Below are 19,926 nucleotides of genomic sequence, written 5' to 3' on the forward strand. Positions count from 1 at the left end.
GCATCCTGGAAAATATTTGAACAGATAAAACACCTTGAACTAAGCACCCAACTGTGACTGGTTTGCTCTCAAATTCAAGTTAAATTTTCTGTAACAAACAATCAGAAGTCATATACTCTAGCAGCCACTTCTCTTTATCATGTGGGAATTTCAGCCCACTAACAACTAAAAAGATTCAAAAGCAATTAATCAATCTGTTTCTATTATTTGTTGCTCAATTTCAGTCCTCTTTTGGTCTTTACTCATTCACAGAATATTTCCTAGACTATCCTGAAACCATCTTCTAATACAAAAACTTTTAATACTTTAATATAATCATCCAAATTCTGAAAATCTTCATCTGTTATTATTCTGCTTGGTTGTGAAGTTAAAGAACTCAATCATATTTATTACAGCTGATTTTAGTAATGTATTTATTTAAAAAAATATTTTATGTTCTTCCACATAACAAAGGTATCTCAAACATCTCAGATAGTGATATATTTGCCACAGCACCCTACTAGCAGCTCCAGAAACAAAACTGTCAGACATTTCACAGTGTTGGCCAGGGATGTTTCGTGTAGTCCAGGCTAGCAGTCAGTTTACTGGTTTAGATTATGACTTTGTGCTGATAATAATTGTTCTGCAATATTTGTTCAGCTTTGCTTGGGTAAAGGTCAAGTCTGGTCTGAAGAAATTCAGAGCAAGTCAGAAGGAAGATGCTTTTAGTACTTAAAGCATTAATATTTCTAAAATAAGCAAAATGGCAAAGATTGAGAAGCATGGCATTAATACATGCTTCTCACCCTTAACAAGAGCAGTTAGTGCTTCACACCACTACAGAGATTAAAAATGGTCAGTCATGTTCATTTTGAGGTCAGCAGGACTTAAATTATTCAGTATTATCCTGCATTAAGATCTAAACTTTATTCTACCTTGCAAAGACAGGAAAAGTTTGTTCATGTTGGTCAAGAAAAGGCGACACTGTGAGATTACAACTGTGGGTATGACTGACAAGGTTATTCCTAACAAAAGCTCATCTAAAAATCAAATAGTGAATCCTAATTTTATCTCTGCCATGGTTAATAATTTCTTCTAGAACTGAAGAAATACGAATATGAACTGACCTTGGAATCCCGAGGCTGCTGACATGGATACCCCCTGAAAAATAAAACAGCATTTAGATGTGTTAGTAGTTATATCAAAATTCATCCATATATTGCAAAGAGTAGCTAAGCTATTATGTAGACAAAGCATTTGAATAACAGCCTCAGTACATTCTAGAATTACATCTGACTTTAAAGCACTTACTTATCTGAAAATTATTCCCTGTGCTATCAAGGGGGAACTTAAATACACCCCTAGAAAAAAACTGAAACAGTTCGACCACATATTTGTACTTTCTCTTGCAATTTAATTTTATAATCAATAAATTCAGCCTTTTTCTTTGACAGTAAAGAATGATTAATTTGCAATAATTTTCTTATTCAGTCTGATAACGTGTAAAGCTGTAAAAAAACAAAACCAGAGGAACATATTTTAAAATAATGGCAGAATTAGAACATTAAAATATACTGCATTTAGAGATATCTATAATACAGTCCCCACTTGTGCTTAGATTTTTGAGAAATGGACACAAACTCTATGGAAACTTTCTTTACTAAAATACATTTTTTTTCATTGACAAGGATGACCATTTGGAAGAATAAGTTCTGTCTTCAATTTTAGTTCTGCATGTTAATCATATTTCTGCCAAGTTTCCCTGAAATTTTCAGCTATGCAGCTTTTTCTTTATCTCTTACTCTAAATTAATTAATTAATTGCATACATGTTATACTATTTAAACCTGCATGAGCAAGATATTCCTGAATCTACCCTTGTTGCAGATAAAAGTGAGAGTACAATATAAATTAATAGGTTTCTGAGCAGCAAATGTCTGATGTCATTTGTTTTTTAACAAATTTATTACCTACTATGCCACAAAATCCAAAGTTACCAAAATTATACTGGAAAAATGTTATTTTTAGAACTCTGCTGAATTATGTTATCCAAAGCAGCTTTGTCTTAGCCAAATGTCACAAAAGGACACTTGACCCAATGGTCAGTGAAGGTCCATAAAAGAATCCTGCACTCTGATGCAGTGCCAGTATTCTAATGAGTGAAAAAACATATCTGATTTAAAAGCACTTAAGGCATCTGTAGTGGAAATTAATTTGAATTAATATATAAATAAAGTCAATTAGATTCCACACAATTTCTAATGAGATTTAGCATTAATAGATTGAAACTGATTTACTTATATGGCTTTAATATGAGTTTTGAGGACAAGAGAAATCTTCCCTCTTATTGCACAGCACTGCAGAAGTACAAACAGGTTGTTTGTCCACAGGCACAGTAAAAGCATCAGCAGATTTATAATTTCTTATTTATTAGATTGCTAATTTCTTATTTGCAATTGTCTGACACATTCAACCTTTCAAAACAAATGGATAATTTAAAAATTGTATTTTTACAACACAAAGCTGGCATCATAAAGTTAAATTATTTCTAATGTGGGCAATATTTGTATTATCTCTGTTGCTTTCTGTACCACTTTCCTTCACTCACATTGCTTTTTGAAAAATGTGTAGATAACATACTTCTTGTTCTAAAATCATGCAACTTCATGAATACTGCTAAATATTTCAGCACCTTTAATCCTACAACTTCCAACCAGTAGTAGCCAGTTAGAGACTGTGTTACTTAATTTTCATATTGTTGTATTTGGCACTGTTTTAACAAGAAGTTCTATGTTCTAACACAAGCAGAAGTTTTCCGTACATTCTTATTAAGATTTATTTTACTTTTCCTCAGGCACCTATAAAATACACATGGTCTCAGGATCAAAAACTACCTTTTATAAAACCAAGAACTGCTATCTCCTCTTTTCCCTAACCTGATCCTGAGAAGGAAAAATCTTTGTAAATTCTGCTATTTGCTGCTTCAGTAAAAGAGTTTGCTGTTTCTGGGATACAAATGCTCTGTCCATCTTTAAGGGCAAGGAAGCTAGATAGAAAACTACCCAATCTTCATCAGTGTGAGAACATGACAACTCATCCAGTTGAGGATCAGCTCCTTGGAGAAGAATTTGAAGCTTATTAAAGCTAATTAGAGAGTGGCAGACGAGTTGGTTAAGAGGACATTGCAGAGATGTGTAAACAGGAAAGGATTTTTGACAGCAGAGTCTTTGAGCAACATTTGAACAGCATGTAGAATGAATTAAATATTATTAACATTTTAATAACAGGGCTGGCTCGTGGGTGGCAATGGGGAACCAAGGTCTGAAAACTGCAAGGAAGCTGTTGTCAGACAACTCGATCTTACTGCCCCAAGGTAAAACATTAACAATTCAGCAGGCATTTTCGTTATGTCACAAAAGACATGAACAAAGGTGGCCAAAATCAAAGCTTTTCACAAGCAAGGTCTGCAGTGAAAGCAGAAGGGCACCAAACAGCAGCCACAACATGTCTGTTAGAGAAGCTGTGTGTGCCTCAGGGTGACTGCAGTGATTTGCAGGGAGCCCTGGCCAGGCCCAGCTGATGTGACCTCAGCACGGATCCTACACCGAGATGCTGGACAAGGTTCCTCAGGGACAGTGGGATTCTGTGGCCTGCACTACACCATGATTTAGCTGCTGACAGGGAAGAACACAAACCAAAACACAAAATTTTGTTCATATAATTTCAGCTCCTCTGGGATTCTACTCCTATCTAAGACTTACGACAGTCAAAGGAGGACAGAAAAGAGAGAGAAAAGGGGGATTTGGTGTTTTGTGCTCCTTCCTGCTGGGGAACAGCAATAAAGGAGCAGAAGTATTGACTGCAGAGCCTAATCACCTCTGCATCACATCTGTAAAAAGACAGTGGGACAAAAAATTTGCCGAGTCCAGCTCAGCAGGCATTTAAAATGCCTCTCCATATTCATGAATTTTATACACACACATTTAAATGCCTAAACATACAGACATTGAAAATGCCTCTCTATGAATTTTAGACATATTAGGTGTGATCAAAGAGTACTTTGCTATGTTTGTTTAATAAGGAATAGGTCTGGTTTTAGTTTCCTGGGGAAGGAGGGAGGCATATTTGTGCCATTCTAACTTAGTAGTCCAATTTGCACATAAGGAGCAATATTCCCAGGACACCTGATAATTTTTAAAGCAAATGATACAGGAAACATTCTTTCCTGCTCTACTCTTAAGATTTCCTCATAAGTGGCAAAAGGTAGTGTGATAGTGATAAAACGCTTTCATTGGCCAATTGCAATTTATTCAGCATTTACATTATTTAAAAGTATTTTTCCTCACCTATACTAGTTTAAAAGTGGTTCAACACTATCAAATTGTCCACCAATATTACAAAACAAGTCATTAGATGTAGGTTAATTTGATCAGCTTTTGCTTTATTCTTGACTTCTAATTACTGTTATATCAATGTCTATAAAGGTGGGAATGAAAAAAATAATACAGGCATATTATTCCAGCTTGTGCCTAAAATCCAACTGTAACTAAGGGTATTCAATGGTTAATATTAAGTCAAAACCTGTCAAAGTCTGGTGTCATTGAATCCCATTTATTACCCTTTCCATGAAATGTTAAGCACTGAAGATGACTGTATTGGTATTTCTGACGCAACCCCTCCTCCCTTCTCAAGACAACTGTCCATTTACATCTGGGCATAATTTTTAGACAGAAATAAATGTGGTATATAAAGGAGAGAGTTATTTTTCTTTTAAAAGGTTTCTTTGGGGGGTGGGAGGGGAAAGGGAGAGTTGTTGCTCACAAAATAACCTTGAAAAAGTAGAAATTGTAAATGAGCGTAGGGGCAGTTCATCCTGTTTATCCTCTACCTGTGTCACTGCTACTTGGCCACTGGTAGAAATGCCTGTTATCTGCTTCATTTCTACAATCACAAAGACCCAGAGCTCTGAATACTCAAAATTCAGTTCTTTAATATAGGTTTGCTAATAAAAGAAAAATAATCATAATGAGCCCTTAGCTTTGGGATAATAGCACCGGTCAGGTTCAGGTTACTTCCTCATCAGGTGCACATTTACAACCTTACTGTTGCTGCACCTCTAATAAAGGTTAAGGGAAAAGAAGAATATTGATGTCCAGTTACATAAATCAATTAGGATCTTTAAGTCCTTTTCAAGTATGAATAGCACAGACTGATAGAATCTCTCTAAAACCAGTTCTTAAGAAATACTACTAAATCTTAAAAGAAAATGGCCAGTGCAATAATGCATTAAGAACTAAGTATTTAGAAGTTTTAAGTATCTTACATATTAATGTCTACAAATAAACACATAGACCTGGAAACTCTTCTTACATTAAATTTAGAGTGCTGTAGTACAATTGATTTATGAGACAGTCCTGATTCACAAGCATGCAAGTGAGAGGAGAGGCAAGTCCAGAAAAACATCATCAAGAAAGATTAGGAAAAATAACCAAAAGGCAGATTTTCTTTCTCTTCTGTGTCAGATGACATAATTTTGATGCACTGCCTTTTTTTTTTTTTTTTTTGAAAAGAGGAATTAATCCAGTGGGATTTGTTGAGGGGAAAAAATGCCATTTCAAAGTAGCAAACATCAGTGTCTCAGTGTAAAAAGAATTCTCTGTAGTTGTAATGTGCAATAGAAAAGGTTGGCCTTTCAGTACACTTTGTATTCCTGACGTGCAGATACACGTTAATGTACCAGCTCAGTGCTCCAGTAAAAACATCTTTTCCAATTTCTAATCCAGCCTCCCAGAAATGAGTGTCTGACACTAAACCCCTTTAAACAGTTTAGGCTCTCAAGTGGGATTTGTGTTTTATATGTACTTGTCATTGTAATGGAAAACACACTGTCCTAATGCCAGGTTCTTATAGCAAGGAGGGTCCTTTACAACAAATAGTAATTCCAGGATTTACAAAGCAATGGCAGAGAGGTTTCTCTTAAGGACGGATTTTAGCTAATCATGTAAAAGCATTCTATGCATCCTTTTCTAATACAAAATAAGGATGAGATTGAGGGTGCTTGGGCTGGGGCTCTGAGCAGCCCTGTCTACTGGAAGCTGCCCCTGCCCATGAAGGGAGGTTGGAATGAAATTATCTTTAAGGTCTACTCCAATTGAAACCATTCAATGAAGTTTCTCTGAAATGCAATGTATTTATAAAAGCTTTGGTTGATTATGGAAATAGGCATAATTATGCAATGGAGCTGTGAGGCTATCTGTGGAATTACAGTCACAAACCATTCAAATTCATGAACTCTTTGTATATATGCAAAGCTGAAAACATCATTGGAACTTCAACAGAAAGCTGGTCAAGGCTTCCTTTATTCTGTCTTGAACTTCAGTTCCTAAAGGTGTCTGTCATAAGGCTGACAATCCCTGGTCACTGACTTGAAGCAGTTTGACTGAACATGTAGTTATTCTAAAATGTAAGCACTGGAATTGAGGCCTTACTGTCAGGTCACTCTGGCAATAAAGTCACCTGTAAAATGTAAATGTGATAGTTGAAGGAGGATCTTCAGTGAGGAAACCCTGTATATCTAAGCCTAGATATACACAACACTTATAAACCTTCCAGCCTTGCCTTCTTCAACAGCTCAAACAAATGGGCATCTACTAAATATATCAAAACCTTAAGGAGAAAACCCTATCTCCATGAATCCCAGGAAATTACTGTGTAATCTTATAAAGGAGGAAAGGGCACTGTGGGAGGTAAGGAAGTCTATTCAGAACATTCATTGAGATGTAACTTCTTCTATTCTAATCCTTAAAATCAATGGTAAGGTTTAAATGCTCCACACAATCATTTTGGGTTTTTTTCAGCCTGTTTGTACATTGAAACTAAAGTCAAAAACATGAGTGAGGATTTAATAGCTAAACTGATGTATTAATCCCTGTCCTTTAAAATAAGTAATCCCATTGTCTCATATCCCCTCTCCTAGCACCTTTATTTTGTTCTTGGAGTTTGCTTTCTGCCATTCAAATGCTCTCATTTGGCTCAGCAGACAAAGTGGAAGGAAGGAGTACGTGGTCAAGAGTGAAGAAAGACTTGAAGAGAGCTTGAGCTGTCCTCAGGGACCATCTAGCCCCTACCCTGTTATAAACAGCTCTCCCTCAACAACAGAGGGTTTCCTCTGAGCTGACAAACCAGATATTCAGTGAAAACACCCTCCTGAAGTGACTACATGGCCTCTAATACTCCAAAGCCCTCATTTGGAGGTACCTAAGGTGTGCTGAATGGGATGGGACTGTTAGATCTTGTTCTGTGCGTTTGCTCATTCTGCTGCAGGCAAGTAGCACAGAAGGATTCTCAGCTTCTGTGAGAGGTTTCACATTTACCTGACAGTGGAAGTCTGACAGAGCACAAACAATTGGACTAAACCATAGCTCTCAGAACTAGCTTGTCTCTGAATCAAACCTAGATGTTTTCCCTGTATGTAATGGCAGTGTGTGTAGTCAGTATAAAAGCTTAAAATATTTGCTACACAAATGATATCTGGAGACGTGTCAGACAGGATGCTTGACCAGATCCAATCAGAAACCAAGAGAAAAACCACAAGGATCCAACCATCAGAACTAACACACACTTCTTTGGTTCTAAAATACATCTTAAAAAACCTTTAGCAGTGTCATTGGAGCAAGACTAGCAGCCATAAATTACTGTTTCATGTAAGATTAAATGACATCTTTATATGAAAGAGGAAACTCAAACAGACCTTTTATTGTAACCACTGTGATGGACACAGTCCACTAACAGCAGGGAACTCTTCACTGATCAGTGCAAACCCAGGAGGATTTCATGTCCTCCTTGCAGAGGTACAGAAGGGGCAAAGACAGCCCTTAGCTCTCCTACCTGCTGAGCCACAGCCAGTGGCAGCAGGGCTTTGATAACAGTGTGGGTGCAGCAGGCCATGGCTGGGCTTCACTGGGAGATGCTGCTGGAGCCCCAGGACGGCAGCGTGGGGGTTAAAGCCGAGTGTGACACAGGGCAGAGCCAGCCCTGCAATCCCTGCCTGCCTGTCACCTCACAGCCTGCAGCCAAATCCATTGCAACACTTTGTGCTGGACACAGACCAATTACTAATCTTCTTTCTCTTCTTTCCTGCTGCTTAACAGGCCTACAAATGATGGTTTAAAATTACTCTCTGAGACCTACCCACATGACTTTCAGAGCAGAAACCAAAGTAACTTAAATGATCAAAAATCATTCATATTTCAAGGTGAAATGTCTTTGAAATACACAGAAAAGAAAAAATCCTGGCTAAAATTAATCCAGAAATACCAATGCTTTGATGTCACTGCAAGGATCCTATCTGGATTTGCAATCATGTAAAAGAATCAATTAGGAGTCAATTTTAAAAGAAATTCAAAAACAGGAAAGGGAACTTCTCAACATGTATTCAGGTGTTGCAGAACACTTACCATCACTCTGGCAGTGCCAAACAACTATAAATCTATTTAACTTAAATGTTAAGGGGATTTTGGATCTGCTCTGTGCTGCTAGGGAATCAAAACAGCTGGAGCACAATGACAACTCTGCTTGTGTGAAGACTGGGGCTGATTAGGGTCTGTAATAGGCAGCTCTTCCTGATGAAAAACACCCCCCAAACCCCAAAAATCGACATAAAACTAATACTGCAGACCTAATAAATGTATTATAAGAGAAGCATGAAGTTTGCTCTTAAGGTTTGCTTCTCCCTCCAAAGTGTATTTGAATGCTGGCCCTGGTCATGAGCTGCTCTGCATTTATGGCATACAACGCTTGGAAATGAAGCAAAGTTTAGCCAAATATTTAAATATTTTCTCAACTTCAGGAGAAGGGGTCACTCATAAACCTCTTATGTACCGTGTTGGAGTGAAATTTAAGCCTAGATATACACAACACTTATAAACCTTCCAGCCTTGCCCAATATCAAATTGAAAGGAAGGGAAATTTCCCCTGGTTACATCAAATACAAAAAAAACCCCAAAAAAATCCCCAAACACACACACAAAAAAAAAAAACCCACAAAAAAAAAAAAAAACCAACCAAACAAACAAAAAAAAAAACCCACAAAAAAAAAACCCCAACCAAAAACCCCATCAATTTTTGGTTTTGGTTCTTGATTAACTTTAGAAATACAACAAATACTGTTGAGTTCTCAAATCAAAATTATCTTTCTATGCACTCCCGTTATGTGTCACTATTTTAACTTCACTCACACATAAAATACCTTTACAGCTCCCTGCTGATCAGAATCTGACACAAAAAGTTGTGCTAAAAGAGAATTTTGGCTTCAATAAGACATACAGTTTAAAAAAAAATTATATATATCTTATGTGTATCTTATCTCTTTGAAAAAGAGTGATTTTTTTCCTTTCTAATGTAGGTTTTCATTATTTGCCAAGTGCTTTTGGTCAGCTTTTTACTGAAATCCATCTCTAATACAATTTTAAATATTGTGAAAGAGGGGTAATATTTTTTCATCTGTGCTGTTTCATTGGACTGGGAAAAAGAAACAATAGTCCTTTATTACATGAAGACATAATGCCTTGGATTGAAACAGTGGCAGAGGGTAATGAGTGTGAAATGAGTTCACCCAAGGGTACCTAAGAACAGGGAGGAATGTGAAACACCAACAGGTGGCACAGCTTTCAGCTCTGCAGAAGCTTTATGTTTGCTATTTCACCTAGAGAAGAACATGAATTATGAATCTGGATTGTTACACATGTAGGTAACTGAGCAAGGTTCCTAGGATGGGAGAAAGCCAGGGAGGGTCTAATACAGAGCACCTTCAGACTCACTGATTACTTATTATCTTATCATCATGTATATAATTACATTTAATTTATTCCAGTATGCATAGTTACATGTGCATGGAAGCTGTTAATCAATTTTCTGTTAATGCAGAGAAATGTCTGAAAGAAAAGTACAAACTACTTCGAGTAACACCTTTCATTTCAAGCTGGTAACTGAAGCCACATTGGTGAATTTCTGTCAGGAAACTCCAACTGCATCTGGTACATCAAATGCTTCTGGAACACCTTTAGCTTATACAGAATTACGATGGATGCAATTCCAAATGTGAAACTTGTAGAGGTTACGAAGAGCCATTTGTCAGAGAGAATTAAGCACAAAACAATTTGCATCATTCTAGAAGTTAATGAGGAACTCTAGATCATGCACATGCTGCAAACCAAAGGCATTCATGCAAATGTACTCAGATCCACCTCACCTGGCCAGCTCTGACAATGAAACTGCAGCACTGTGAGGTTACACTCTGCCTGCACTGGCTTATCTTTGTGTTTCGGGTCAAGAGTCTAAGAACTCACACAGTTTTATACTGTAAACTCTGTACAGGATCATGTAAAAATAGATCAATAGTGGTTTGTTTTTGCAATACAGCCACTGCATGGCTACAGCTCAGTGAAATCAGCAGCATTTACAATAGAAGCAGGTTTTAAAACAGACTTCTAGAATGCATACTGGAATTTCTTCCCTACAACATTTTAGTATCACACTGAGTGACAACCCATTGGAATCTACACTCTCATCTTCAAAATGATGAAATAATATTCAGGCTTGATCACAAGTTCTCTAGAAAAACTGCAGAGCAAAGTACAAAGACTGATACAGCAAATAAAACATTTAAGAGAAGTGGGACTCATAGAAGCAAACCCCTTCCACTGAGAACCTGGAGACACTACAGCATAATAGGGCAGTTAAAAATCAGCAATTAATTCCTCATTTATTTCCACAACAAATTACAGACAGATTTCAAAAACAGTAATAAATTTAAAGTGGCTAAGATATGAAGATGAATGCACACAATCCTAACTTGATTACTTGGAAAGTGAATCAGAGATTCAATACAGCTGTTTTAGACTAAGAAATCCTGTATTTGATTGTAGTAAGACATGTGGAAGCACAAGGTGAAGACAAATGTCTTTGGCAGACTTTTAGTAAGCCCAAGCAAGTCATGTGGTAATTAGTTTTTAATAGAAATATTTAATTTATGCTTTAAAGTCCAACCAAATCTTAAGATAAAATGTTTTATATAAGATGAGCTTTTTTTGTAAGACGTAGGAGAGAAATCAAAAGTATGAAAGGTGTCTAGAGAGGAGAAAGAGAAAGAAGGCTAAAAATCTTAATAATTAAATGACAAGTGAGGTCCAGATTAGACTACATCAGGTCTGAAAGATATGGAAATCTTGAGAATTAATGACTCATTACATGACCAATAGTACTGGGAAAGTGAGTTCATAGGAGAACAGAGTGTAGGGAGTATCACATCACAAGGAAATAATCTCCTACCAGGGAACATAGAGAAACCCATGAGTGACATATGAAGGGATTTTTGACCTATTCAGAAATCAGGCTTTTGAAACTTTCTCATTAGAGACCAACTGTTTTGCTAGTCAGTCAAATAATCCAATTTATTCACCATCTTCACTGAAATTAATTACTCCACCATTACCCTGAGCAACAAAATTAAAGGGAGAAGAACAGCCCAACCTCTATTAATGGTGCTGTAATATTGGAACTACAACCAAGCATTTTCCTAAAAGGGAGGCCTCCTCACTCATTAATTTTCTGTCATGTGCTGCAAGCATTGCAGTCACAATGTCACATTCTCTGGTTTATTCTGCCTCCCTGTTCTAAAGAAGTAGAGCTCTGACAGTTTCACTGCCATCAGACTTTGCTACTCATACATGCTTTTCATTAAATTACTAGGAAAAAAAAAATAAAAACAAAACCAAAGCTGGCATGAAATTAGGTTACACAGTATGAAATTATTTACAGCAGCCCTCCAAGCCCTGCATCAGGGAAAGTCACAGAGTCTGGGACTGCAGAATTTATGCAGCTTGACTGTACTACATCTGGAGGTCGACAGCTGGTTATTATGTACACCTAATTTACCCAAGCTGTAAATACCACAAGTAGAGAAATCTATCCACCTAAGGCTTGTGGTTCAGTTGGTTTAGTATTTTATGATTAAAACAAAATGCAGAATAAATTATGAGCAACTCTTCCCCACGCTTCATCAGCAGTGCACAATGCTCCACAGTTTAAATACACTAAATGGAGCATCTTTAATCTAATTACAAATTTGGCAATGAACCTGACACCCAATTGTTTTTGAAAACAATTACATAGAGTAACTTTAAATTCCAGTAGTTCTTAGGGAAATGACAAAAGGTATTGAAACAATTTGACTACAACTGATAACAAAGGACTACTTACAGCCTATGACAAGTAGGAAAAAGCTCCCAGCAGACTGATTTTTCTCGAGCGATGATGGTGGAGGTACAACTGACACCGATGAAGGCTTCAAGGATGAGAACTTTATTGTTCTTCAGTGCAGTCTTTTATACCCTTCATCTTAAATGCATTGCACCTGTGTGCCCTCTGTACCCTTTGTGATTGGTCAGCGCCCCTGGGCACTCATTACCTTTAATACCAGTCACCTGTCCTGCACAGCTGTAGCCAACTGGGGATGAGGCTCAGCTGCAGCCCCACTCCCAATTACCACAAACTGTGTGCCTCCAAAGGGATACTGAAATCACTGAATATATGCTAACTCAAACCCCAAGAAGAATACTGGAAAGTATAATAATAATAATAACATTTTGCATACCCATGCTAATTCTCATTCAGGTATCACTCCACATATGCAAACTGTGACTTCAACTCTACAATGGCCTTATGAGGATGTATCTAAGCATAATTAAATGAAAGTAAATTGACTACAGACAAAAGCATTTGAGGAGAGAGATTTTCTAGATAATAGTTCTCAATCTCACTGAAAAATGGAAGGCAAATATTCCAAAAAACTTTTTTGTTCCATTTTGATTTTAATCACAAATCCCCATGCATATACAGAAATGCTGAGCAAGTTTCTCTTCATGTTACTTCTGGAATTAAAAGTGAATTTTTCACTTTCTCACAATTCTCAGTGCACAAATCATAGAAAGGCCTGTGTTGGAAGGGACCTTAAGGATCATCTCATTCCAACAGACCCTTCCTCCATGGACAGGCACACTTTCCACCAGACCAGGCAGCTCAGAGCCCCATCCAACCTGGCCTTGAACACATCCAGGGATGGCTTATCCACAGCTTCTCTGGGCAACCTGTGCCAGAGCCTCACCACACTCTGAGTTAAGAACTTCTTCCCAACATCTAATCTAAATTTCTCAGCTTTCGGTTTGAAACCATTCTGTTTTACCCTGTCACTGCCTGCTCACATCAGAAGTCACTTTCCCCTTTAAGTGCTGGAAGAAATGCAGTAATTGAGGTCCCCCTAGAGCCTTCTCTTCCTCAGGCTGAACAGCCCCAGCCTGTCTCTGCAGGAGAGGAGCTCCAGCCCCCTGAGTATCTTCATGGCCTTCTCTGGACCTGCTCTAACAGATTCAGATCTAATTTTTTTTAATCAAATGGTTTAGTATTTTTTGGGCTTATCAGGCTTATGCAAGAAACAGGGTATAAAAATCAACTGGTATTATACTTTCTGAAAAAGCCAAGTTGAGCTGTTGTCACTGTCTCCTGTGGCCATCCATCTTCACTCTAAAGGAATATGAACCAGAAATTTTACAGATCTTTCTAAAAATTAAAACTGACATCTTAAAATGAAATATTAATATTTTCAAATTCTTCAAAGTTATTTTTAGTGAGCCAATTATTTTGAAAACTACTTTCTTCATAGGGAAGAATATATAACAGGTTGGGAGTTTTTAACATCTGGGAAGAAATATAGCAGTAAAAATTGAAAAATCCCCAAGGTTCTGGAACTACTTAGAGAACTCATTCTAAACTCAGCTGCCAACAAAAGCAGGTCATTACTCTGCCAACTTCAACTCACTGAGATCGCTAAATCAAGCCATCATTTTTTATTCCAACAAAAAGGTGTGCAAAGAAATACAACAAGAGCCAGACTAAAATTCCACTACCTGCCATCACTCTATTATGCCATTACATTTCTTGTGAATATATTTCATCTTATCCAAGTGTTCACCCTTGCCCTCAGCTTGTTTCTCTTTCTCAGACATCACTTATTCAGATTGTATGTATTTATCTTCTTAATGTTACCTCACAAATCATTTTCTGAGATAAAAATTCTTATTTTTCTTCATTCTCATTCTCTCTTCATTCTTTCTCCTCCAGCTCATCTCTTTTCAAACAATTGTATTGGTCGTCATTGAATGCAAAATCTTAATAATACATTTAAAAAGCTGATTTTGGTGGTGTTGAAGAGGAACAAAACTACATAGCAATAGTTGTTTTTTTTTTTTTTTTTTTTTAATAATGACTGAAGACTGTAGCAGTTTCTGGAGAAGTTCCAAGCAATCCCTCCCATGACTGTAAATATTATCTCCCCATTATTGTACATACCTGTTCCTCTGAGATTTATTTGCACCCCATATGTTTATATAGCACACAGAGAATGGAAAGATGCCTATAAAGTAAATATGGCATTGAATAGGATCTTCTTTAGCTTAAGGTATAAAATTCTATGACAAAGAATGAAAAAATCCAGGTTATCTCTAGAAATGGAATCTCTCAATTTCCTTATAAAGCATCTGATTCTCCACTCACATAAGTAAAAAGTAACTAATATAAAAAAGGTATAGATGATATTCAAAGCTGAAAAGCCCTTGATGGGTCAGAACAGCTCAATCAAGACTAAGCACAGACACTGTGTGCACTTGCCACCGGCTTGTAGTGAACATGTAAGAGATAATTTAGAATGTATAATATAGGATTATATGCAGTGGATCTGTTAGATATATTATTTATATCCTTCATATAGCTGTAACATGCTATACATAGTTATATACAGCATATTTATAACATAATTGCAATTTATTATGTATCTAACATATAACATGGAATATATAGCAAATTATATCTCTCATGTAACATAGGTTACTACATTACATATGCTATACATTTAACTTGTATGTGTTTGTGTGCATCACAAATCTCAAACAGAGCTCCTGCTGTTTACAACACTTGCTGTTATAAAATGTTATGATTTTAACATCTTCAACCCCAAAATTAGTGTTCAATTAATCTGTTGGGACTGTTTTGAACCTGATGGACTTTTTTTTCTGTTCTTATTTTCCACAAATGATTTTCACTCTCTAAGCTTGGCCTTAAAATCCTCCTTAAGCTGCTGGATTAATTTTGCTGGCCTGTCACCCCTGTAGCACTTTTTGCTAAATTGTGGTATACATTAACTCCAATATAATGTCAAATACATTACTCTAGAACAGTTCTTTGATATATATAATCATCAACCCAGTTAACCAGGTTAACCTTTTATCTCTTTCTTCCCATTTTCCTTTAAGCAGTTTCTTCTCTTAAAAAAAATTCTTTAGGAATGAAATTTCCTGGATGCCATTCTTACATAGAGAAGTTAAATGTAAGTCCATTATGATCTCTAGTACATCTTGAGTCGGATCTAAATAATTGAGTGCTACATCTACTTTTGAAGATTTCCTGACTTATTTCTCTGAAAAGGACTGACTCGAATTCTAGGTATGTCAGGAACAAGCATTCTGTCCTGATATGACATTTATTCAAGATTTATGAAGTTAGTTGACGCTTCTCGTTACCACTGTACTTTGCAGTCTCCTTAATCTTTTGTGTTTCAAGTTCTTTCTCCCTTACCATCATTGCATGGAGAGAGTACAGACCTGATGTGATTCTCTCTGGAATTGGATATTACATTTAAATCCACAGAGGCTCTGTGGTACTGCTGAAAGAGTCATCTTAACTCTCTGATCTGACTCTCTCTTTTGATATATCATGCCCATCATGAACTGTAAAATCCACTATAAAGGTACAACAAAACATCTATTTTGGAACTATTTGCAAGCATTCCTATCAAGATGATGATTTTATCACTGTGCTTGTTTCAATGCACAGTTAAATCCAGTCATTTGAGAACAGCCTTTAGGAATGGGGCACTTATGCAGAAGTACGCATGTGATGAAGTCTATTCACACGTACCTTAATTGAAATTTTGTAAAAATGTTCTTTGCTCTTTCCTACTCCCTTATTTGCTTAGTTAATATCTGTGTGCTCTACCTTTTTCTTGGAATAAGTAGGATTTACAACTTAATCCTGAAATTAAAGCCCCTCCTGTACCATGTGCTATTTATCTTAAGTGCCTGCATCCAGAAAATGCTTTAAAAATAACACAACAAAGCATATATTATGTTAGAGACACCTAGGAACATTTAAGAGAAGAAATAAACCTGTTCTGGTCCCTAATTTATCTTTCTTCTTTCCTCTTCACTCAGTTAGGCAGGTTTTGCCTCCTCTCACCATGTACTAGCTTATACAGCCAGCTACTGTAATACAATAATATATTTCTCCTTGAAAAGAGAACTTATAATCTACAGACATGCATTTCACATTTAAATTTTATAACAATGAAAACTTTCCTTGAAAATGTGAAGTCAGTAGATGAAATAAAGTCTGTGTTCTCGTTCATGTGACCTGAATGAGAAGCAGTAATATCAAACGTGAGTACTGTAAATTCTGAAGAATATTCACTTGGGTCACAAGTTGCAGACTGATGATTGAGCTCGTAAGTAAAAGGCAAAGAATCTGTCACAGTGTAAAGCCAGAAATTAGGGTATGTCAATAGTTTTTCCAATTCACTGATAATAATGACATTAGGATCAGAAAACAAATGGCCATATTGATTGATTAGAAGTTTTGTTTGATTTAAGTGCATTCATAGGCTAAGAACAATCTATTTTTCTACTTATTTCTACTAATCACAAACACTTGAGATGGTTATTTAAACACCTTTATGACTGCCCTGCAGGCCCTCAGTGTTATTTTCCTGACATAATGTGTTTTTCTGACTTTCCCATTATGTTTGTAAAGACAGCAACAAAAAGAATAAAAAGACATAAATTCCAAATAGCAGCTGCCTGTAGTTTGTTTTCCATTACCCAAATTGATTTATAATGCCTGTAAGATGCATTTCACTGTGGAGCTCTATATTGTATAAGCACTCAGCAGGCTCATTCCATTCTGGTTATAAAGCTTGAGCTTCACCTCAGGAACTTTGTATCCTTCAGACATGGAGAGTTTACAATTCCAACTCGCACAGCATTGATCAAAATCATTAGAGACTCAGAGCACTGAGATGAGCGTTGATTTGCACCTCAGAGAAGAGAGATTCACCCCCACTCAGTTCTCAGTGCTCTCAGAGCAGAGTGGCACAGAGCCACCAGCAGGGTTTAGTCTGGAACCTGCAGATCCTCCTGATCCAAGGAAAGCCACTGCACTGTGCCAAGTGCAGAGCCAGCTGGCTCCTGAACACTCAGCACCAAATACTGACCTCTGAATGGCCAGCATCTAAATGGAATGCCACTCAAGTCATCTAATTCTACTAACAAGGAGTGTAACTTCATTCGAAGTTTCTGCTACACAAGTTTTGTCTTCATATTACAGCTTGTAATAAATGGCAAATGTCCCCAGATCTGAAAATGTATGTCACTGCCAAAGCTTTCCTGAAGACAGCTTCCAGAAATCCCCCAAGTGCAGAGCATGGCAATTTGAATAATCTTTAAAAAAGTAGAATACTTCTGCCACTTAGTTATACAATTATATCTCTGTTGGCACTCAGTTTTCCTGTGAAATCCATTCAAATGCCCATTGTTACCTAAGAGGATTCACTTTTTTCTTGCTCTAGCAGCATTTTCAGGAGGAAACAAGTTTTATACAAACATTTCTATAAGAGATTAATAAATTGTAAGGTTTCTCTAAGCATGTACATTGGGACAATGCTGCAATCATTGTATGAAATTCATCCAACTTGCTCAAATCCTTTACAGAAAACAGAGTTGAAATATATATTATAGGAAATAATATACATTTCAGAAATTCAGCAACTCTCTGCTTGATTCTGTAGAACTATGTTGTAATTTCTCAATAGACAGCAATAAAGTAAAAATCTGTTTGCATTTAGCATGGTGAAATGAAGTGCTGTTCTTCTCTCAGTATTATTTTGGATGGAATGGCAAGTCAATAAAAAAGGGCAGCAATGCCGTGTCAGAGTAAGTCATGAGCCCAGTATTCTGTGTTGTTTCATAATTCAGGCTTGAGGATGATTTGTACATCAAACCAGAGTTTGATCATAGATCCTGCAGACCCATAAATCATAGAAATCAATTTACCAAACTGAATCCATGGCAATTTAAAAGATAATAATAAAAGATTAAAAAATAAAATAAAATAAAATAAAATAAAATAAAATAAAATAAAATAAAATAAAATAAAATAAAATAAAATAAAATAAAATATAAAGAAAATATAATATCATAAAATCAAATAACCAAAAAAAGTATCTTGAAATGTTCCCATTCAGTAATTTAATGGTGCATTGACTGTCATACATACAACATCATTGTACACTTTTGGGTCTTTTAGCTCATTCCTTTAACCCTAAATTTGTTTGGAATGACTAGTTAAACATATCAGCTTTTTAACACATCCATTTAATGAGAACAACGTTTACCACATAATTTTTTTCAGTCCTATTCCATGATAAGATTTGGTAGGAATAGATAAATCCTTAAATTAGTGAGACTGCAGGCACCACAGCTTCTTGAGATACAGTGAAAGAATACAAAGAGCAGAGTCAGATAAAACCATCTACTATTCTTTTTGTATTACAGCAGACTCTTTGGAGAAAATGCTCTCTTTCTTTGCCCAAGGCTATATCCAGCCCTGCCTAAGGCAGTTACTCAACTATTGATAACTATTTTTTAGTCCTACCATTTAGGAATTCATAGGATTCCTAACTTAACACTAGAAATGAACATGCATCCCTAGTTTTTAAACATTTAGTAATTATACTTAGCGTCATTAAGCAATTCAGCTATAACTTATTTGTTGATATTCCATACAGTGATCTCAGTTCTGACTCTGACAATTTGCTTATTCTTGGGAATTGAGAGTGAAAGATCCCAGATTATCCAGTCTGTGGGTCAGATAGACAAATGTACATATCAGAGAGAGAGAGAGAGAGAAGGGAAGTTACAAACTTTTCTCTGTTAAAAAAAACTGGAAAAAAGATTTTACTGCTTAATGATGAAAATTGCCCTTAACTGAGTTAACAAAGATAATATCCCCTGATCTTAATAGTAAAAAATTCTAGCTGTGGTTGAACTGCTGGTCAAAAACAGGGCTAAAAAGGGCTAAAGAGTCAGGAGTCATAAAATTATGAAGTCACCCATTTGATTTCGTTAAATCAAGACAGCAAAAAATTGCTGTCATTTGTCTCGAATCACAGTAACTCCAAACTTTTGGAAATAAAGACTGGATGTGTAATTGTACAACTACTCTCCTGAAATAATAGATCCTAAAAGTCAGGAATATTTCCAGAACTGGGGACTTGAAGTAGAGCTTAACACTTCTTCTTGGCAACTGTATGGTGTTTTAACAGTTGCCATCCCCATTATTTTTTGCTTCAGGGATCTTTTTAATTAGGCTCATTAGTAAATAAGGCAAACAGTCCATGAACTCCAGAATCACAAAGTGTTTATAATTGGATTACATAACTTTTATGATTGGATCTTCTCTTTCTAATGCAAATTTCTTTTCCATTTGGGAACTTTCTGGAGCAGCTAATGATTAGCTCTCTGAGCAGCTCAAACTTACTTATTCTTTGATATTATCCACTAAATGCTTTAGGAAAATACTTACTGCATTTCAGACTCAGTGTAGTAAAGATGAGGGAAAAAATAACTAAGCAACCAGCCAAGAAACCCCAAAAGTAGTACACTAAATTCAGTACTGAGTTGATTTTGAATAACCCACATAGAGGAAACAGGTAACCCTGGGCAACGGTCCTGGCTCACTGTGATCATCAGTCTTCTGAGAGAAAGGGTGTTTGTTCAGGAACTAGGAC

General features: G+C 36.4%; 1 long non-coding RNA gene across 1 annotated transcript in view; it reads right to left on the reverse strand.

Annotated features, from left to right (window-relative positions):
* Positions 1-19,926, reverse strand: part of LOC128792508 (uncharacterized) — a 323,910-nt gene that overhangs the window by 104,665 nt on the left and 199,319 nt on the right. Inside the window, exon 4 of the long non-coding RNA XR_008432428.1 lies at positions 1,107-1,140. This is a non-coding gene — a long non-coding RNA (uncharacterized LOC128792508). The remainder of the gene's footprint in view (positions 1-1,106; positions 1,141-19,926) is intronic.

Source organism: Vidua chalybeata, chromosome 9 (assembly GCF_026979565.1).
Source record: "Vidua chalybeata isolate OUT-0048 chromosome 9, bVidCha1 merged haplotype, whole genome shotgun sequence".
NCBI classification, from domain to species: Eukaryota; Metazoa; Chordata; class Aves; order Passeriformes; family Viduidae; genus Vidua; species Vidua chalybeata.